Source organism: Symsagittifera roscoffensis, chromosome 4 (genome assembly GCF_963678635.1).
Source record: "Symsagittifera roscoffensis chromosome 4, txSymRosc1.1, whole genome shotgun sequence".
NCBI lineage: Eukaryota > Metazoa > Xenacoelomorpha > Acoela > Convolutidae > Symsagittifera > Symsagittifera roscoffensis.
Window position 1 is genome coordinate 3244296 of NC_087065.1, and position 23471 is coordinate 3267766.

Genomic DNA, 23471 nt, shown 5'->3' on the forward strand with positions numbered 1-23471 from the left:
TGAATTTAGTTTTTAGTTCATCTGTAACAATCAGATCAAATTGCACATAGCCGAAAATTGATTACTTTTAATGTTTTGCAATAGTGAATGGAAAGAAAGAGGTCTTTTGAAGGTAAAATGTGTTCTAATGTGATTTTTCACGTCTACATTGTTATTAAATTGATCCCACCAACAACACTCGCACATTTAATGCTATGGAGTATCCTTTTCTCGAATGTAATTTTTTCGAAGCTCAACCATTTCCTTTTCCATGGCTCTTTTTTGTTATAATGATCAGTTAGGCTTGGTCTAGCTTCTTGACAGGGGCAAAAATGGAAATAACATCCCATTGCTTCAAAAATTCTCACAATGGTTGCAATAACCATCAACACTAAAGCAATCAATTTTCGCTGTGTTCCCGTAGTGTAGTAGCTCTCAGTTTACTTTCAGTTCTAGTTATTTGAAAAAATGTTATGAGTATAATTTCAAACGTTCAAACTCGCTTTTGCCTTGCCTTGAAATTTTATATTTTTTCCTTGTAGTCCCATCTCGTATACAAGCCTATGGGCTTATCCTGACACATTAAAGATAGAGTTGACTGGCATCAATGCCAACAATTGATTTACTCAAGTTGTTAGATTTTCTAATGAACGTCTCGCTTGCTACTGCTTTCTTTATTTTCTGCATATCTTAAAGGGTAGGAACGACATCTTTGATATTGTACCACTGTAACAAATTGCGAAATTTTTTCGAGTAGTTGTAGTTTTCCATACCTGTAGATGGTTTGGTCTTTAGTCCGAGTTTTTTCATTGCTTGCTCTTATGTTAACCCAGTATTGAAAATCTTCGAAAATCGTCATACTCTTTATCCAGATGGTTACTGTTTTTGTTCAACTTACTGAAAAGTCATCATACGATGGTAGTTAAGGTTCATCGAGTTTGTTGGTATTATCAAAGCACTATTATGGAAAGTACCTCGGTTCCCTCTTGTCATGTTTCTTATATTTAGAACAGCAAGTACGGGGGAAAAAGTTGTTTTTCGCATCTGCTCTGAAGTCTCGATAGTCCTTGCTTCGCTTTTCAGACCATTCTACTCGCTTGCTGAGAAGGATACAATCATCTAAATCTTCTTCTGCCAAATCCAAATAGAGGAATTTGTATCCAACTCGAGTTCTTGGAATTTGTTGACATCGCAAAACTTATCAAAAAAAATAATACAGCTCCAACATTCTCATTTTGGCATACTGTGAAATAATGATTCCTACTATAATTAGTTCAGGATGTTCTATAGTAGATTTAACAAGTTTCACTTTTTACAAATCTTTAGCTACGATATTGAGTCTCTTGAAGAGTTGGTTAATGATAGCTTTGTGGGTTTTTTCGTCTCCAAGATATTTTTGTCATTTTGTCTACGTTGTTATTAAATTGATCCCACCAACTACACTCGCACATTTATGCTATGGAGTATCCTTTTTCTCGAATGTAAACTTTTCAAAGCTCATCCATTTCTCTCTTATTGGCTCCTTATTTGATATAATCATCAGTTAGGCTTGGTCTAGCTTTTTGACAGGGAAGTATGGAAATAACATACCATTGCTTCAAAAACACTTACAATGGTTGCAATAATCATCAACACTAAAGCAATCAAATTTAGCTGTGTTCCCGTAGTGTAGTTGCTCTCAATTTACATTCAGGTCTGGTTATTTGAAAAAATGTTTTGACCATAATTTCAAACGTTCAAACTCGTTTTTGCCTTGCATTGAATTATTGTATTTTTTTTTCTTGCTGTCCCATCTGGTATAGAAGCCTGTGGGCATTTCACGACACATACAATCAATATAGAGTTCACTGGCATCAATGCCAACAATTGATTTAAACAAGTTAATTGATCTTTTAATGAACGTCCCGTTTGCTACTGCTTTCCTTATTTTCTGCATATCTTCAAGGGTAGCAATGATATCTTTGATATTATACAACTGTAGAAAAACGCGAAATGTTTTCGAATAATTGTAGTTTTTCAGTCCTGTAGGTGGTTTGGTCTTTAGTCTGAGTTTTTTCATTGCTTGCTCTTCAGTTAACCCAGTATTGAAAATCTTCGAAAATCGTCATACTCTTTATCCAGAGGGTTACTGTTTTCTTTCATATTACTGAAAAGTCATTGTTCGATGGTAGTTAATGTTCATCGAGTTTGTTGGTAAAATTAAAGCACCTTTTCATGGAAATTACCGTTTCTTTTCACCGTCTTTGTAAATTTTCAGAAAAGAGTCTAAAGTAGTAGCTCCCCCTAAAAACTTCACAATGTCCATAAGCTGAATGTCTCCAAAATTGAACGATGCAAAATCGTTCGTTCTTTTCCTCGTCCTGGATATATTCGTCTTCGTATTCTCTTGCTTTCTTTTTTGGAAACTATTTTGTTCATTAAGGATTGTGTGTAGCCGCTTTTTGATGTTATTTTCAGTTTCCAGAAATTTTGATCGCATCTCCGATTTATTTGTTTTTCCGCCAGCAATTCCAAGTTTGCCAAAAATTCAGTAATCAGCGATTGTGGATCTTTGTCACACTTAAAGATGGGTTTGTCAAGTAAATTGAATGAAATTGACATTGATATGTGTTCATGCTTTTCGATCCAAGTTATTGTTTCTGTCGGTTTTAATTTTTCGAATGACATGCAAATTGATTCAAAGTCAAAAATAGCGACGTTGCAATTTTGCATAATTTGGGCCGTGAACATTTAATTTCACTCAATTTAAGTTTTTAAAAAGTTTTCTTAGCGCAATTTGGAAATAAAAACATCAAAACTCAAAATTTTGAAATTTTTTGATTTTTTTTTTCAATGTTTTGGTTTTATTACTTATTATTCTTCACTTTTTGCCTTGCTGGCTGAGACTGTTGATTATTGCTTCTATCCAATTTTTCGATCAGGTTTTTTTTTATCACACCACGCGGAAAAGATTTCCCTATGTAATAATATAGGTTATGGGTTTCAGAGTTTGAGATGTTAAGAGCGTAAATTTGAGAAAGAAATTTGGCGCCCGATTTTGCCGACGTTTAAAATTCTAAACGTTTTCTGAATCAAAGAAAAAATAGATCGCTAATAAAGACGTAGCGTTTGAAGAGAATTGTTGAAAAAAAAGATTAATGACAGAGAAAATGTATTAATTTAAAGCATCGCATATAATTTTACTACATAATCTCTTACAAACTCTCACAAAGAGGTTTAGTATGTATTCCATCACATTCAACTTCCCGTTTTGGGAAAAAATAACTCATTTCTTTTTTAATTTTTTCATAAGTGGCGACTGCATGGTAAATCGTTTTAATTCCACTTTTAGTTGAATTTATATTGTTTGATATCGGACCATCTCCTGAATCGTCTAATGCGCGTTTTTTTTCAATCGTTTACTGTAAAACTTACATTTTTTGTTTTTTACTATCATAACGGCAAAAAAAAGTACTACAGAGGTACAATTTTTTGGTGCGTCTGAACTCCTTCTTGACTAAACCAGGCTCTGTCTTATTATCATTCTTTTTGTGTTTAGCGCAGCAAGTACAGGGAAAAAGTAATTTTTCTAGTCTGCTCTGAAATCTTCTCGACAGTCCTGTTTTGGCTTGTCAATCCATTCTGCTCGCTTGCTGGTAAATATTGATGCATCTTAATCTTGTTCTACCGACGACAAATAGAGAGAATGAGTATCCATTTCGAGTGCTTCAAATTTGTTGACGTCGCAAACTTTATCGAAAAAATTATCATATAGCTCCAACATTATCAGCTTGGCATACTGTACTATAAGGAATCATACTATAATTGTTTCACGATGATCGATAGTAGAATTTACACGCTCATCTTTTTACAAATCTTTTGCTACGATATTTAGTCTCTTGAAGAACTGGTTATTGATAGCTTTATGCGTTTTTTCGTCTCCAAGATATTTTGTCATTGTATGTTTTGATCTGTCCATTATTTGATAGCCATAGGAACTTTTTACTAGCAGTTTCTTTGTTTCTGCAACCACAACAGATGATGGACTTTCATCACCTAGCATCAACAACAGAATAAACGAAACCGTTGAAAAATTTACTGTAGTCCAAAACCCAAGTGAAAAACGAAAAGTGGTGTTATAAGTGTTTCTTGGGTTGAAATGAAATTCAATATCAATATTTGTTGTGGTTGTTTTAACAAATTGTTTTCTTCCGCATGTGTTTTCAATATATTCACCAATATAGTTTTTGGTTCAAGATCGTTAAAAATCCAACATCACTAATTTTGAAAATAGGTGGGAAATTAGTGAATTTAGCTTTTAATTCATCTGTAACAATCAGATCACATTGCACATAGCCGAAAATTGATTATTTTTAATGTTTTGCAATAGTGAATGGAAAGAAAGAGGTCTTTTGAAGGTAAAATGTGTTCTAATGTGATTTTTCACGTCTACATTGTTATTAAATTGATCCCACCAACAACACTCGCACATTTAATGCTATGGAGTATCCTTTTCTCGAATGTAATTTTTTCGAAGCTCAACCATTTCCTTTTCCATGGCTCTTTTTTGTTATAATGATCAGTTAGGCTTGGTCTAGCTTCTTGACAGGGGCAAAAATGGAAATAACATCCCATTGCTTCAAAAATTCTCACAATGGTTGCAATAACCATCAACACTAAAGCAATCAATTTTCGCTGTGTTCCCGTAGTGTAGTAGCTCTCAGTTTACTTTCAGTTCTAGTTATTTGAAAAAATGTTATGAGTATAATTTCAAACGTTCAAACTCGCTTTTGCCTTGCCTTGAAATTTTATATTTTTTCCTTGTAGTCCCATCTCGTATACAAGCCTGTGGGCATATCCTAACACATACATTAAAGATAGAGTTGACTGGCATCAATGCCAACAATTGATTTACACGAGTTGTTAGATTTTCTAATGAACGTCTCGCTTGCTACTGCTTTCCTTATTTTCTGCATATCTTCAAGGGTAGGAACGACATCTTTGATATTGTACCACTGTAACAAATCGCGAAATGTTTTCGAGTAGTTGTAGTTTTCCATACCTGTAGATGGTTTGGTCTTTTGTCCGAGTTTTTTCATTGCTTGCTCTTATGTTAACCCAGTATTGAAAATCTTCGAAATTCGTCATACTCTTTATCCAGATGGTTAATGTTTTTGTTCAACTTACTGAAAAGTCATCATACGATGGTAGTTAAGGTTCATCGAGTTTGTTGGTATTATCAAAGCACTATTATGGAAAGTACCTCTCATTTCACTGGCTTTGTTTTCAGAAAAGAGTCTAAAGTAGTACCTCCACCTAAAAACTTCATAATGTCCATAAGCTGAATGTCTCCAAAAATTGAAATAAACAAAGTCGTTCGCTCTCTTCCTCATCCTCGATACATTCGTCTTTGTACTCTCTTGCTTCACCTTTATTGAAACTATTTTGTTCATTTCGGATTGTGTGTAGCCGCTTTTTGATGTTATTTTTAGTTTCCAGAAATTTTGATAGCATCTCCGCTTTATTTTTATTCCGCCAAAAATCCAAGTTTACCACAAATTCAGTAATCAGCGATTGTGGATCTTTGTCACACTTAAAGATGGGTTTGTCAAGTAAATTGAATGAAATTGACATTGATATGGGTTCATGCTTTCCGATCCAAGTTATTGTTTCTGTCGGTTTTAATTTTTCGATTGTCATGCAATTTGATTCAAAGTCAAAAATAGCGACGTTTTGAATAAGTTTGTTCCTTGTTATACTCAATACTGAAGCCTCCTAGTCTTTTAAATAAGGGTTAGATGAAATCAAAAACATTTTTGTGGTTAAAAATTTTGGTTCGATCTGCAACAAATAAAATGGCTGTTGAAGTGATGAGAGATTTTGAAAATTGTCTCAGTTTGGCATCGAAAGCATTAAAAGAAATTTTCGACATATTGACGTGAATAATGTGGTTGTTTTATCGTAGAAGTTTCTCTGTATTCTCGTAATGACCAATACTTCTCCGAGCTAATTCTCCCGCAAAATCTCCATCTTCAGTGTGAATATCATAGATAAAAATGTTTTTCTCGACTATATCTTCAACTATTGGTAGCTAATCTGTCGAACCGCCACCAAAAATGTTTTGGATCAAAACCCGACTTTTCCAGTAAACCATTACAGATTTTGGCGGTGGATGTTTCCAGATTAGATGTTCCATGCAAATGAACTGCAGGTGCTCGGAACAAACACAAGTTATCATTGTATGGTGGCCTCCTCGAAATCAAACAGTTCACTTTATTATTTCTCAGTAGTGGTTCGGTAATCACTGAATCTGGACATCCCATGGGTACGTTTTTTTTAGCAGCGCGGCAAAAATTGTTACATTAGTGATCATCTTGAATCGCCATTTTGTATTTTGTTTCTTTTGTGTACAAACTTCAAGGATATCTTGCTTACTGAACATTTTCTTTATAGTCGTCAGGTCTGCTTTATTACAAAGCAGCATAAACTTATTAAAGAGTGTGTTTTTTTCATGAGCGTAAAAATCATGATATTCGTCGGTTTTTGTATTAAGTTATAATAGTCCCAAGGCAATGTTGATTTTTGCTGCACGAATAATTTTTAGTTTTTCATTATTATTCAGAATAATTCAAAAGAGTTTCAAGTATTTACACAAAGTATAGAGCAATTGCTTTTATCGAAAAAAAAATCAGAACGAAATAAATTTTATTTGCTGTTGGACGTCTTCATTGTACAAAATAGAGTTATCCGACTAAGTAAAGGTCTCTTCAGAGAAACTTACTCAATCAAAGAGTTTACTTTTGATTCACATATTGCGTATCAAAGTTTTAAACTTACCGCTGAATGTTTTGGACGTTTTTATTGTACAAAACCGAAATATCCGACTAAGTGAAGGTCTCGTTAGAGATACTTACTCGGCCAAAAAATTTTGAGTGTCAAAGCTTTAAGCTTACGGCTGAATTACACCTGACAAAAAATATTTCTTTGAATTCTCGAAAACTTGAAATCCATCAAAAAGTCGTATGATAATATATCAAAGACTCCTTTTATTCCTAACAATTTCTCAAATTTGCCAAATTTCCCAGCAATGTTCCTCATTCCTCCATTTTTTGAAAGATTTTCAAAGTTCAAAACCCTGCTTGATTAGGTTTGGATTAAAATTTATAGAGATTTGCTTTGAAAACTTCTTAAACTTTGAGCGATCGTGTCAAATATACATCAAAATCGAAGCATTTGTGATGGAAAAAAGTCTTAGAAATTTCTAAAAGGTAAGTTTTTTTCTGATTAAATATAAATATAAATATAAAGTTTTTTCATAAAAGGGAGCAGAAATCTCATTGGACACAACGACGAACCATATACGGAAAATTAGTTCTGAAGAGTTAAACCCGCACATTTGAGTTGAAGGCATTCCTCACCCCTAACTCGAAAAAATTTCATTTTTAAGTTAACTACCGTCAACTACCCCCATTCTCAGCTCTAATTATTTCATTTTCAACTGAACTACTGTCAACCACCTCTTCTATCAGCTCTAAATCATTTTTGTTTTTACTCTGTTTCTTTCACTCAAATTATTGTTCAAAACTATCTTCTCAGTGCAAAAGAGCAACCTTATGAACTCGGTAGATCTTTCGCCTGATCTATAACAAAGCCAAGTGCGCGAAAGGGTCTCTGGAGTGTCTTTGGCCCGATTGGCTATCCCAATCCAAGTCTGGCACATGGTGGAACTGATGCGAAGTGTTTTCAACCAACATCTTATGACGCAAGTACCCATCACAGAGAACCAACTTGGAACAATGCAAATGATGGAGGAAGTGTCTGAACATGTGAGAATGAACTAACCCGAGATCCCTGACTCTAGATTTGTGGCTGAACCATTCAACAAATTTCCTCTTTCCTTGGGAGGAGGAGATGGGGTCAGCCGAAAATCCCATCGCAATAGATGAAGATGAGGGGTTCTCCAAAACAATTGACCAGTGATTGAACCTCGACCAGATTTGCGTTCTATAAAGAACCTCCAGATCACTCTACAGCACTTTGATCCATAGTCTTTGTAAATAAATTTTAATAATTTAATTCATTTTTTGTAAATACTTTTTTTTCAAATTCCATTCAACTGAGAATAAACAAGAAGTTCAGTTAAAACAACCCAAATGATTGAAAACAATTGGAAAAGAAATAATTGAGCGATACAAATTTTGCAGTCAAACTGAGAAAACTAAACTTTTTTGTACACATGTTAGAGGAAACACTAAACATTTACACAACAAAACTACAAATATTTCATCATTTTTTTGAGTCTTGTAAAACAAAACTGAAACACTTTACGTTTCTCGTCAAAAACATTGAAACATTTATCGCATCTTGCCAAAAAAATTTAAACACTTTTCGCTTTATGTAGAAAATAGTGATACAATTTTAGCATCTTGTCAAAAAAGTTGGATCAATTTTCAATTTTTGCAATTTTCAAAAAGTTTTTTCATAAATTGCTTTAAAAAACTGAACGTTTTTGCAGTCTTAAAAATCAGTAAAATGTTATCTTTTTTTAAAATAATATTGAAGAGATTTTTTGCATATTCATTCAATAACTGTGCAAGTTTTTTGTTTTTTTTTCTGATACTTTTAGTAGTTTTGTAAACAAACTAGAGAGATAGATTATCAAATGTTTTTCAAATTTTTCTTGAAAATTTGACATAATCACTTCTTACAAAATCACAACCATCAATAAAACAGTCAATTAATTTTAAAAATTCAAGTTTGTTTTTTGAGATTTGTACTTTATGAAATCTTTCCAGAAATGCTGGGTCAGTAGTATGTAGGGAAGCCAGTTTTTGGTTAGAACATAAATAATGACTTTTGATTTTTTGTGTAACACTCCTTTTTTGCAATACTTTTTGCCGTTTTTTCTGCTATTTTCCATTGCAATTTGGTTGTAATTAAGTTGGTTGAAAACTTCGCCACTTGATGAAATAAAATTCAAATAAAATCTGTGTTTGTGCAAAAAGTAAAGACAATCGATGATTTGATATGTGAAATGAAGTTTACCCAATCGCTGTAAGCTTTGATGGAATGATGAAAGTATGTGGAACTTACAGTTTTCCAAAGAAACTTAGGAGTTTGAGGGTGGATACACAAAAATTTTGGGTTACTATATATTTTTGAAAAATTCACTGGAAGCGAAAGAAAACATTTTTTTTTTGCAGTAATCTGAAAAAAAGCTGGGAAGAGCTTGAAACATAGCAGCAACCATCTGGACAAATGAAGTTTGCTTAGAATTACGGATTTATATAGAATCAATAACACCTAAAAAGTTTCCATAAATGGAAATTTTATTCAAACATTCCATATTTGGTATTACTTCTATATATGAAATCATGATGACTCATACTGTTTACTTCCTTTTTTATTCAATCTCAAAATCATGTCTCTCATTTATCCTCATCTGATCGGTTCACTATTCTAATCAATCAAAATTGGGAGATTTGTTTGGTCCCAAAATCCTACATGGTGAAAATTTATTTTGAACCCTGCTTTCAACTTCTCAAGAAAAATGAGTTGGGACAACTCGAAAAAGGACCGCAAGTCTAGTTTGGTGGAAAAGAAAGAGAAGCAAACTCAGCACTTAGAAATACTGTTATTCCCGATGCTGAAAACCATGGATTCGTTCCTATTCTGGAACTCACTTCTGACAAGGAGTCAACTATGGATCCAAAGCTTGCAAACTGCAACAAAGTGGATGACATAGCAACTTACGATAGAAAACAAGTTTGTGTCACGATCAAGAAGTACAATGTTAACAAGCCTCCCTACATTCAGATTGGGTTCTTCATTGCAAAAGAGAATGAAGCAATGAAACAAGTTGCCTATGTCAAGTATACTTTGAACGAATTCAAAGAACTTTCCCAAACTTTGGGAGACTATTTGTTTGTTGAGAATTGTAATGTAAAATAGTTTGTGTTATTTGTTTTTTGTCAAATATTTTATATATATTTATCCTCCAAATAATTTTTCATCTAGTATTCGAATTGAATAGTATGAGTTGGAATATTGGTTTTTCAAGAAACTCAAACTTGAAATTTTCACCATTTTTTTTTTCATATTATTCTACGAGAAACGTCCTAAAAAGTTTCGCTAACTATTATGGAATTGCAAAAATTACCAAAAAAACAGAATTTGGACGTAGACTCACAAAAATGCTATTTTGAGTGGACCCTGCATAATGGTAGAAGAACAATTTTCATAGGATACTGATTCAATACCAAAAAAATAGATCTCATAGAATACCGTAGAAATGGAAATCAATGGAAAAATAATCTGTCATTACAGCTACAAAGGGAAAAATATGATAAGTTGCTCGATATACTTCACTGATTACTCAGTTATCTCGAGACAATCAACAAAAATTGTATCGTTTTTGACAACTGCACTGTAGAAGATGAACGTACAAAAATGGACCCGGACAAAAATTCAAAAAATTGGATAAAAACTTTTCTTTTCGCGGTTTAATTGGATACGGAAATTCATATATGGATTGTTTTTTTTTGCAAATTCCAAAATTTCAATCTGCAAGCAATTTTATATGACTCTGCTGAATGTGTGAAATCTACTGTGAAAGACAACGCATTGTTGAATTGTTGGCCATTTCAACCAAAAAACTCAAGTGAAATTAGTAAACATGATGAGTCTGTTTGTTTTGAATTTTGATTGTGTGAGACTTCTGTCAGAAAACCTGGAAACAAAGGTTACAAACTTGGATGACTACGCATGTCCAAAAGTTCAAAATTTGATTTTTAAAGATGAAAAAAGTGATCGGAGGTGTAGCAAACACTCACATCGTCATCAAAAATTTTTCGCTGCGGAAAAAAAAGCATTTGCATACGGAACAGGAAATCGATGTTGTTTTAACAAATTGTAAATTATAGTAATTTTTTATGTAAAAATTTTTTTGAATTATTTTGAAATGTCTTTTTGACATTTTTCTTTCTACAATTAGGATGGTCGATCAAAGTGACAAACCAGTAAGCCTAGGAAATTTTGTTTTTGAAGAATAAAATCATGAACAAAAACCATTGAAGTTGTTTGGACCTACATGTCATAGATCTTTTTGAGATTTTCTGTGCCAATTTTCAGTTATAGTTTTGATGCTAGTATGTGCAATTGTTCGAATAATGTTGTCCACAATATGTGAAGAAATGACATCCTGGTTAGCTATCTTATCAAGTACAGTCGTTGATATTTTACCTTCTTCAAAGGTATGCAAAAATTAATAACTAACAAAAAACGAGCTTTTATTTCCCTACTTGATCCAGGTGGATCTGGAAAATCTTGTGCCTATTTTGATTGGTTGAAAATTGGTATTTTTTAACCAGCATTTTTCAATTTTTTTAAAACTTTTATTAATATTATCAGCCTCTTCATAGTCAAATGCAATTAAAAAACTCTAAATTTATCTAAGGAGTAAATTTTGAATTGATTGAAAATCTTCCTAATAACAGAACTAGGTATCTGCTTATTTTTGATGATTCTTGTGACGAATATTCAAACTCTAAGCAATTTGTAAAAATTGCCACTGCTGGAAGACACAGGGATCTGGAAACAAAATTCATTTCATCGAAGCAAACTGGGAAGACATATAGAGTTACAAGATATGCACATATTCTTTTTCAAGTTACTGAGAGACGTTTTACATATCAATACATTAAGTCAGCAACTAGGACTAGAATCTCAACCAAAAGAGGGGTATCAAGGTGCATCATCAGTTCCTGATGGTCATTTACATATTGATTTAACCCCAAAAACAAGTGATTCACTAGATTTTGCTCTAAAAAGGGTTCTGTTCCAACAAAAAGAACTTTACCAGCCGAAACCGCGACAAAATTTCTGGCCGATGAGTACACAATGCGTCTCTTTTCTCCCAATATTTCACAAATTTTCCTCAAGACTTCGAAAACATTGAATTCTCAATTTTCCAAAAGATTTCATTCAGTTTCTGAGCGAGTGTTTGGTAAACCTATTACTAGGATAGCTCCAAGATCCTCGGAAAAAAAGCATAGTAAAATTCCACAAAAAAAAAGTTCAGAATTAACACAAAAAAGGACTCATTTAGACAAGACAAAAGTAGAACTATTTTAAGATTAGCTAAATAGTTACAATTGACATCTATAATCACCCCATTTGTCCTTAAAGGAATAACGTAGTGTGGAACAGATTGTTTTAACTCCGTACTCAGTTTATCAATCACAAATTACACTTCTGAAAGAATGGAACAAGAGTAAGAAAAGGAAGAGAATTTACCGAAAATCTTTGATTCAATTTACAATGCTGTAAATGCAAGACTGATAACAAGTAACAATAGGCACCCTTTTAGGTAATCGAGATTCAAAAGTATTTTTTTGTTGACTTCGTGTGTGCACAAAACCGAAAAATACCAATTTTCTAGATATATATTTTAACATTTTGGAAGCAACTCAAATTCCACTCAAGTATGTTATCAACAAGAATGCCAAAGCAGAAGCCAGAGGAAGTTTCATATTTTTCAAAATCTGAAAAAGTTTGACTAAACAGAATGTATTCTAGGGGTGGAGCTGCTTACGGGTCTGTGCAAAACTTGATTAAAGCGAGAAGTTTATCAAAAATGAAAGTACAGCAAATCTTTCAAAAGAAGACATTGTATACAAAATTTGGTCCACCCATCAGACGTTTCCGAAGACTTCAAGCTTTTTCAAAATTATATCAAGGAAACCTGGTGTATGGACTAGTCTTTTGTAGACCAGTTTGTTGTTAGTCAAAACAATGGAGTTAGGTATTTATAAGTTGCTGTAGACATTTTTTCGAGATTTGTCAATTAATGAAAGCAAAGTATGCAGCAAACACATTGCAAGTCTTCAAAAAATGATTTCTCAAAAAAAACCCTCATGAAAAGCTTCGGTTTGATGAAGGAACAGAATATGGAGGAACTTTTAAAAATTTTCGAAATGAGAAAAACAGTGATGTTTGCTCGACAATGAGTGAAACAAAAGCTGCATTTGCAGAGAGAGACTTTCAGTCTTTAACATTTATAATATTAGGTTATATTGAAAATCATGCTGAAAAAATTGTTCCCAAATTGCGACAACTTTTTTTCTGCCATTAACTGTCGCAAAAATTGGCCAGCAGGAAAATCTCCGATGTATGTGAAAAATAATTACTTTTCATCGATTTTGTATGATGAATCATTCATGAAATATACTAAACCAAAATTCAAAAATGGGGATAGAGTGACAATTTCGAAAAATGATATTAAGTTTACAAGCTTACGAAAAGTTTACGAAAAGATTACAAGCTGTTGTTTACCGACAAAATATTCGGATTATCAAAAAATAACAACTAAGAGATCAGCAACATATATCAAAAAAGATCTCAAAAAAAAGAAGCTTTGAGCAAATTTTATGACAAAGAGCTGAGGAAAAGCCAGACTAAACGTAAATCTTTTATTAAATGACGTTTCTATCGATCAGTAGGCATGGATAATCGTACTATTGAGCTAGTTTCTGACGCTGGTTTTAATTGTTATCCGAATAATTGTCTCAGTTCTTTTACCAATTTTCTACCGGAACAAATACGTCTTAAAGGAGAATGGGAGGTTGCTATTTTAGAAGTATCGTAACCTTCATTGTACCAAAACGTACTGAAGGAAAGTTAACTTTCATAGATGGGACAAAAAATTCTGAGGAAAAAAGAAAGATTGAACCGATGCATATTGAACCTGGATTGTATTCAAGTATTGTTGATGTAGTTGTAGCCATGAATGAAATGATTTAAAAACGTAAAGAAGCACAGAAATGTGATTATAGGGGAAATCATGTATCAGTATTTTAGATTAGACAACAAATCGCCATTCCTTTACCTGAGGATCAATCAGTGTTTATCATGCAAAGTGCTGATTTGGTTGTGATTTAGAGCAAAATTAGACAGGGGTTATAATGACTGGAAATGGACCACATTCTCTTCACATTATTACATCAGTGATGTTGAAGAATATAATATAGTAGATGATACAAAATTGAATTATTTTGTTGTATCCTTTTCATTACCAAAGTAAGAAATGGAGACATATTATAAAAAGGACAGTACTTTAAATATCAACCCTTTACGAATCTAAAGTTTATACAAATATTAAACACACTATCCGTTCACTGATAGAGCAAATTCATTGGGATCAGGGATAACTACTTTAGGGAAAGGTTGCTTACAATATTCGGTGTCCCTGCTCACCGAGGGGGGGTAATATCTGGTGTGGCAATTTTGACATAACGATAAGAGAAAAAATTTTTTACGTTCACTATCCTGCTTAAATGAACAAACATAAAAATTGTTTGCAAATTTCAGCGTCCTCACTCACTATGAGGGGTAGCATCTGATGCTGCAAATTTGACCTATTTTCCCGTAAATAACTTTTGCTTACGTCCACTACCTCGCCTACAAAAACCAAACCTAAAATTTGCATATATACTTCATCGTCCTCACTCACCACTGAGGGTAACATCTGTTCTTGCAAATTTGACATATGTGTATGAGAAAGTTTTGTTTACGTCCACTACTTTGCTTTAACAAGCAAAAATGAAACTTTGGCCGCGAAAGATTTGAAATTTTTTGAAACTTACCCTCTGAAACTTTCCATCAAGAAAACTATCAGATCATAAAACATAGGATTTTGAAAAATTGCGTTTGGGTTAATTTTTGATTATTCATCGATTAAGAAAACGTTTAGAACGTTAAACATAGGCAAAATTGGGCGCTAAAAGTTTTCCCCAAAACTTACCATCTTACCAACTCAAACTCAAAAACCTAAAAATTATCTTAAAACTTAGGGAAATCTATACCCTATGTTAATACATAGGGCGAATAGTGGATAATCTGTAGCTTATCCTAAGACAAGGGGGTATTTACCCCCGAGATTGAATCTAACCAAAATGTAATACTCAGGCTGTAGTAGCGATTTTTAAGTTGAAAACTTTGAACGTATTGAGCGATAGTAAGCAGTTTTGCCTGATACTGAACCCTAGTAGTCAAAGTAAAGTGTTAGGCTTTTTCCTTTAGGCTTTTCCGTCACACAAAATGGGCTGTGTGTGTGTGAGTGTATTGTTGATTATACTGGACTCACCCGTTTCACACCGGAGTGGAAGAAAAATTGGTGAGACTTTGCAAATGAGAATTGACAGGAAGAGACATCAAACCTCAAGAAACATCGAGGGAAGTACTGTCGCAATCATGCAAACAATGACCTAGTATTAAAAGAATCATAAATTGAAGTCTTTCAAAAAGTATTTTAAACGAAATTTGAACTAGATGACGGCTTATTGAGCTGCTCAAATTTTCTGGAACGCCCGTCGTCATATGAGTTAGAGTCTAACAAACCAGTTTTAACAGAGATAGAGTATTTAAGAGGCAAGATAGGAGAGGGAGTTTGATATGCTAGAAAGATTTTCAAATCGAAATGCCGACCTTTTTTCAAAACATTAAGCAGAAGTTGGTTGTTGTTTTTTTGTCGAGCACGAGATCAAACTGGAAGAATCTGCCGCTCACCACAGCGAAGAAGCGAGGCGAATGACGCCCCAGATGTCGGAGACATGCCGAACAGAGATAAAAATGCTGCTCAAGTACGATGAAACCCTCGAAGTCGCCATGAGTTTGTGGTGTCATCATGGCCAAGAAGAAAGGAGAACAATTGCAATTCTGTTGCGATTTGCGCTACCTCAAAGCGGTGACCGTAAAAGATGCCTATCCCCGAGTACGAATGGATGGTAGCCTTTGAAGCTTAGAGATGCCATGTTTTTCACCACATTGGATCTGGGTTGTGACTTTTGGCAGTTTCCCCTTCGGAAACAGGACAGAGAGAAGATCGGCTTCGCGTGCAGATTGGGCTTGTACGAGTGGAAGAAGATGCTCCTCGGCTTGTCCAATGCAACCTTTCAAAGACTCGTGGTTCAGGCGTTGACTAGCATAAGTAAAAAGTATGGGAACCTCGTGATAAGCTACGAAGATGATGTAGTAAAAGCGACTACCACCTCGACTGACCATATTGACAGACTCGATGAAGTTTTCGACTGTATGATGAGAGCTCGCTTGAAATACAAACTCTCGAAATACCTTGGAAGGATGGCGGATGTGCATGGCATGAGGTCGGATCCTGATGCGGTGGAAAACGTCTTAAATTGTAAGGCCCCGAGAACAAACACAAAGCTAATTAGCTTCCTAGGTCTTGCGTTTACCAACGAGAATTCGTTACGGGATACTAAAACAAAGTCTACCCGATGAAGCAGCTGATGCGCAACAATGGAAAGAAGTTCGAATGGAATCAACGAGCTCAGAAAGCCTTCGAGAACAAAAAACGGGACTGGCATGAGGCGCCAGTTCTAGGCATGCCCAAAGAGAAAAGCATGTATATTCTCGACATTGATGCCTCAGTAGATGCCATATGCGTAATACTGTATCTGGAATGGGGGAAAAGTTCTCTGTCAGATTGCATATGGCATGAAACTATGGGTGTTACCGAGAATAAATATGATGCGCCAAAAGCAGGAACGTTTGCGGTAGTCACATCCGTTGAAAAAATTGCGCCTATTTGGGAAGCGCTCCTTTTAAGCCGCGAGTAGACAAGCTTATGCCGGCTGAAATAGTACTTGATGGATCAGAATTACCCTGGTTGTTAGATAGTTATGGATCTGCATTAGGTTGGATGGTTATCACACATTAATCGAGCACAGGGTGCGTGACAAGTACCAGAATGCTGTTATCCTCAGCAAAAAGACTGAATTTTATGAGAGACTGGTACAAAAGCCAGCCAATCAGGCGGAAGTCAAGAATAAAATCTCATTTCTAGACAGACACACTTACGAGGCATTTCCTTTGACGAGATGTTTGGATAAATTAAGATATCTTGTAACAGGACACCCAAAATTACAGGCGGAAAAAACTGCAGAGATCAAAAATTTGTCCAAGAAGTACCCGGTACCCTTGAACCAGCTGCTATTTCCAAACCTGGTTCAACAAGAATTGTATGAACATAAACTGCCTCTCATTGCTAGACAACACGATGGAGTATGTGATGAGGATGCTAGGTGGATTGTTGAAGAGAGAAGTAGCGCGAGACTATCCTGAATGGACGGCAGCAATGGCTTTGCTCACGGTTAGTGAGAAATTACAAAAAAAAATTATCAAAACATCAGCTAGCATTGAAAGGGATTTTAGGACAGTAATCCAGCCGCTAGTCTCCTCAAAACCTAGAAGCGTTTTAAAAAGAACACCGTACAAGACAAAGGAACAAAAGATTTGGACTCAAAAAAAGACACTCACTTTTGAGACGCCTGGTCAAGGATTGAGTGAAATTGAGTAAAAAACTCGAGGTAAGAGAATTTGTCCACGGAGTCGGACACTGAAGCAAAAGGAGACGTGAGTGGACAAAACCCGGTGAACAAAATTTTGTCCGGGCAGCTTAGGTGGATGAGTAGCTCAAGTACATCAGATTCTGCCTTCGAGAATTGGTAACTCGTACGCCTAAATTTTCTCAAAAAAATCTGCAGAGATGTCATCTGCAGAGATGACAGCAGTGTCGAAACATTCAATCAGCCTGTTACTACAAAAGGAAGTAGTCAGGATTGGCCTAGAGCCATTTGAGCAGGAGACAAATCCCTTGACAAAAAATTGGTGCGTCAAGATGGAAGATGATGCACATCAGCCCAATGAGCCGAAAAGTCAACGTAGGTTGATGAAGACATACATGAAAGCGAGGTACAGACTCTCGAACTTACTAAGAGTGCAGAGGAGTGACCGCATGAAGAGTAGCTTGAAAATGTGGTTTGAAAATGGAGCACCAGAAGGACAGTTTCCGGATCTTGAGAAAACACTAGTTGCAGAAAGATGGGTGGTTGTATCTGAACAAGGATGGGATTGTCGCCTGCAAAAGGAGAGAAGAGGAAAAGGTTCTGTGCAAATAAACGCAATTGTGTTGCCGCAACTCTATAAAACAGAACTATATTTCGGGTCACAATTTCAGATGGGGCATCAGGGAATTGATAAGTTATACCAGAGAACCTTGAAATGGTTTGAAAAACCTGAGATGAAGAAAGCGTGTGAAAAGTGGGTTTCGGCATGTCTGTCATGCCAGCGAGTGAAAACTCTCAGGAAACTAAAACTCCCATTGAAGTCAACTGAGTCATCTGATTTTAATGATGCGGTGCAGGTTGATCGTCAGAAGATATGTACAATAGATAGTGGTTACAACCAGGTCCTGCTAATGATCGGGAACCTGGTTGTAACCACATCATTAAAAAGGTAGAAGCTGCGCCCTGCATGACGGCCTCAGCTGAAGAGGCTTGCAATCATCTGATCAAAACTTTGATAGCTAGACATGGATGCCCGGTCATGTTACACTCAGACAATGGAACTGCTTTTTTAGGTGAGCTTACTAGGAAGCTCATGAGACGTTCTCAAGTGGCCCAGCCTTAAACAGCAAAGTTCCACTTACAGACGAGTAGCCAAGTTGAGCGACAAAATTGGACTACGGTGTCGATGTTGAGGGTGTACTTTTCCCGATACATTTGCCACAGGTGATAGGAGCTTACAACAGCACCCAGCACTCTACTACAGTCATTAGTCCACGCATGATACCGACAGGGTGGGAAAAAGCATGTAAGAGATGTAGTCAGAAAAAGCATAGTGAAATATCAAAAAAAAGTTCAGAATTAACACAAAAAAGGACTCATTTAGACAAGACAAAAATAGAACTATTTTAAGATCAACTAAAGAGTTACAATTGACATCTATAATCAACCCACTTGTCCTTAAACGAATAACGTAGTGTGGAACAGATTGTTTTAATTCCGTGCTGAGTTTATCAATCACAAACTACACTTCTAAAAGAATGGAACAAGAGTAAAAAAAAGGTGGAGAATGTACCAAAAACCTTTGATTCAATTTAAAGTGCTGTTAATGCAAGGCTGAAAACAAGTAACAATAGGCACCCCCTTAGGTAATTGAGATTCGAAAATTTTTTTTGTTGACTTCGTGTGTGCACAAAACCGAAAAATACCAATTTTCTAGATATTTATTTTAACATTTTTGAAGCAACTCAAGTTCCACTCAAGTTTGTTATAAACAAGAATGCCAAAGCAGAAGCCAGAGGAAGTTTATACCTTTCAAAATCTGAAAAAATCTGACTAAACAGATTGTATTCTAGGGGTGGAGCTGCGTACGGGTCTGTGCAAAACTTGAGTAAAGCGAGCAGTTTATCAAAAAAGAAAGCAGAGTAAATCTTCCAAAAGAAGACATCGTATACAAAATTTGGTCCACCCATCAGACTTTTCCGAAGACTTCAAGATTTTTCAAAAATATATGAAGGAAACCTGGTGTATGGACTAGGCTTTTGTAGACAAGTTTGTTAGTCAAAACAATGGAGTTAGGTATTTATAAGTTGCTGTAGACATTTTTCCGAGATTTGTCAATTAATGAAAGCAAAGTATGCTGAAGACACATTGCAAGCCTTCAAAAAATGATTTCTCAAAAAATACGCTTGAAAAGCTTTGGGTTGATGAAGGAACAGAATATAGGGGAGCATTTTCAGAGAGAGCAATTCAGTCTTTTAATTTTATAATATTACGTTAAATTGAAAATCATGCTGAAAAAATTGTTCCCAAAATGTGACAATTTTTTTTCTGCCATTAACTGTCGCAAAAATTGGCCAGCAGGAAAATCTCCGACATATGAGAAAAATAATGACTTTTCATAAATTTTGTATAAAGAATCATTCATGAAATATTCTGAACAAAAATTCAAAAATGGGGATAGAGTGACATTTTCGAAAAATGATATTAAGTTCGAAAAGATTACAAGCTGTTGTCTACCGACGATATATTCGAATTATCATCAATAACAACAAAAGGATGAGCAACATATATCATCAAAGATCTCAAAAGAGAAGAAGCTTTGAGCAATTTGTATGAAAAAGAGCTGAGGAAAAGCTAGATTAAACGTAAATCATTTATTAAATGACGTTTCTATCGATCAGTAGGCATGGATAATCGTACTATTGAGCTAGCTTCTGATGCTTGTTTTAATTGTTATCCGATTAATTGTCTCAGTTCTCTTATCAATTTTCTTTCGGAACAAATACGTCTGAAAGGAGAATGGGAGGTTGCTATTTTAGAAGTATCGTAACCTTCATTAAACCAAAACGTACTGAAAGAAAATTAACTTTCATAGATGGGACAGAAAATTCTGATGAACAAAGAAAGATTGCACCGATGCATATTGAACCTGGATTGTATTTAAGTATTGTTGATGTAGTTATGGTCATGAATGACAAAGTTCAAAAACGTATAGATGCACAGAAATTTGATTATAAGGGAAATCATGTATCAGTATTTTAGATTAGACAACAAATAGCCATTCCTTTACCTGAGGATCAATCAGTGTTTATCATGCGAAGTGCTGATTTGGTTGTGATTTAGAGCAAAATTAGACAGGGGTTATAATGACTGGAAAATGACCACATTCTTTTCACATTATTACATCAGTGATGTTGAAGAATATAATATAGTAGGTGACACAAAATTGAATTACTTTGTTGTATTCTTTTTGTTACCAAAGTAAAAATTGGAGACATTTTATCAACAGGACAGTGCTTTAAATATCAACCCTTTACGAATCTAAAGTTTATACAAATATTAAACAAACTATCCGTTCACTGATAGAGCAAATTCATTAGGATCTGGGATAACTTTTTAGGGAAAGATTGTTTACGATAATCGGTGTCCCTGCTCACCGAGGGGGGGGGGGGGTCACTATCTGGTGTGGCAATTTTGACATAACGATAAGAGAAAAAACTTTTCACGTTCACTATCCTGCTTAAATGAACAAACATAAAAATTGTTTGCAAATTTCAGCGTCCTCACTCACTATGAGGGGTAGCATCTGATGCTGCAAATTTGACCTATTTTCCCGTAAATAACTTTTGCTTACGTCTACTACCTCGCCTAAAAAAACCAAACATAAAATTTGCATACAAACTTCATCGTCCTCACTCACCACTGAGGGTAACATCTGTTCTTGCAAATTTGACATATGTGTATGAGAAAATTTTGTTTACGTCCACTACTTTGCTTTAAAAAGCAAAAATGAAACTTTGGCCGCGAAAGATTTGAAATTTTTGGAAACTTACCCTCTGAAACTTTCCATCAAGAAAACTATCAGATCATAAAACATAGGATTTTGAAAAATCGCGTTTGGGTTAATTTTTGATTTTTCATTGATTAAGAAAACGTTTAGAACGTTAAACATCGGCAAAATTGGGCGCTAAAAGGTTTCCCCAAAACTTACCATCTTACCAACTCAAACTCTAAAACCTATAAATTATCTTAAAGCATTGGGAAATCTATTCCCTATGTTAATACATAGGGTGAATACTGGATAATCTGTAGCTTATCCTAAGACATGGGGATATTTACCCCCGAGATTGAATCTAACCAAAATGTACTACTCAGGCTGTAGTAGCGATTTTTAAAATGAAAACTTTGAACGCATTGAGCGATAGTAAGCAGTTTTGCCTGATAGAAATAGTTTCAAATCGGAATGTCGACCTTTTTTCAAAACATTAAGCAGATGTTGGTTTTTTTTGTCGAGCACGAGATCAAACTGGAAGAATCTGCCGCTTCCCGGAAGAATGGTCACGTTTCGGTCTAGGTCAGCTTGCAAGACCTCTTTTCTTTCCTTTTCAGTGGTGCAAGACTTCCTAGCTACTCTCTTCACTGCCGTGGTCACAGCATTCCTATGTGTCAGGAATGCTCTATTATAGGCTCCCGGTCCTTTGTCTAGCTGGAAAGAAGAATAGGCTTCCATGTTTGGGACAAATGACGCTTCGCGGGCTAATGCACCCATGCCGTCTTCACCGCACGGAACCAAGGCATCAAGCTTTGTCTTGTCCAATTTTTTTCTATTTGTTTCGGTATCCTCAAAATTATGCAGGTCGTTCTGAACAGATCCAGTTTCTTGCTAATGCTCACCCGGCTCACTTGCTCCGAAATTGGCACGGCCATCTCCTGGACGTTTCTCCAAAATAGATATCCCGACGCCACAAGCAGGGGTTCAATTTCCATCATCGTTTGATGCATCTCATCTTTTTCGTCCATCATGGGAAAATCGCTCGACATTATTCCCTTCGCCTTTTTCTTCTGGAACTCACTGATGTTCCCTTCATCCCACTTTACAAAGGTTTCTCCCACTATTTCTTCCAACTCATCTCTAGACCTCTCCGGGACTGCCCGGAGGATCTTCCTCAACAATTCATGGGATCTCTCTGACATCCTCGACAGTCGCACGCACTTGGGCACCGAGAAGAGCTGGTCGATCAATCCGTGTTGTGTTCTTGCATCTACAAGCACCATGTGCGTCGGGTGTTTTCTATCAGTAAAGGCTACATGTGATCAGTTTAAATTTTTTAAGTTTGTTATCTAGTCTGGGGTATGTTAGTTCACGCAAGCCGTGTAGAATGAAAAACAAAAATGGGTTCAAAGAATTACATGAGCGTAACTGAATGAAGCACTGCTTTTGCTACGTGGATCCTCTACCTTAATGTAAACAGAAGATTGAAGAGCTGATGTGCTGGAGGACTGCCTCCATCAGCGTAAAATGGCCACTGGTGTGTTGCAAGACTTTGAAGCCGAGAGTTCAGAGTTGATGTCGCAGGAAGAGGAGAAGGAGCATTAATAGGAGCCGAATGACAAGAAGCAAAGAACGATTAGAAGAACTTAGATGTTTTGGAGATTTTATACGACAAAATTGAAAAAAAGTTGTGAAAGAAGATGTAGCAAAGAGTAACATATGAAAATTCAAAGTTGTTTCGCGTGGAAAATATCATATGAGCAACCAAGCTAACTAAGCTTAACATTGAAGTTAGATTTTAGATTTTTTTTACCTTATCATTGCTGATTCATTAAGAGAGGCTTGAGTGCAGAGTATATGGAAAGTATTCCAGCATGCAAGATTGATTTAATCAACTATTTCTTTGTGACGTGAAGAAGATTGAGTAATAACTCGAAGGGGAAGATTTGTTCATTGTTGCTCCTAACCCCTGATCTTCCTTATTTACAACATTCAGGACCAAAAACAACTTAAAATCCAGAGAAGAAGAGACATAGTAGATTAATTTTTAGTTTGCTGGTTACCAGGACTGTCCTGAGTCTCAAGTTTTCTAACCATAGAGGAAAATTTTAACTTAAATCATTGGCGCTAGAAGTCAGAATATATAATTTATATTAGTTCAAATCCTCAAAATGCCGATTGAAGAAAATGTTAGGAGGCTATGTTGATGTAGCTTGATGCCATTTAGTGAGTTGTGAGTTGATGTGAAAGGATTAAAATCTTTTGGTGTACTTTCGGTAAATTCTGCTAGATGGCACTGTACCACTTTGATAAATAACTGAAATTTTTTTAGGCATATGGTCGAAACGAATTTTGTTTGGAGGAAATCTGACGACTAA

At 35.3% G+C, this 23471-nt stretch overlaps 2 protein-coding genes across 4 annotated transcripts in view; both read left to right on the top strand.

Annotated features, from left to right (window-relative positions):
• LOC134843610 (exocyst complex component 3-like) overlaps positions 1–23471 on the top strand; it is a 401375-nt gene that overhangs the window by 181616 nt on the left and 196288 nt on the right. The window contains exon 1 of one of the 2 annotated variants that reach the window (XM_063859767.1): positions 6441–6454. The exons of the other annotated variant lie outside the window; for it this stretch is intronic. The gene's annotated coding sequence lies outside the window, so the exon portion shown is untranslated. Of the gene's footprint in view, positions 1–6440; positions 6455–23471 lie in introns of those variants that run through there. 2 annotated transcript variants of the gene reach the window in all.
• The window catches only part of LOC134843607 (BOS complex subunit NOMO1-like), a 363708-nt gene that overhangs the window by 181614 nt on the left and 158623 nt on the right, over positions 1–23471 (top strand). The window lies entirely within an intron of this gene.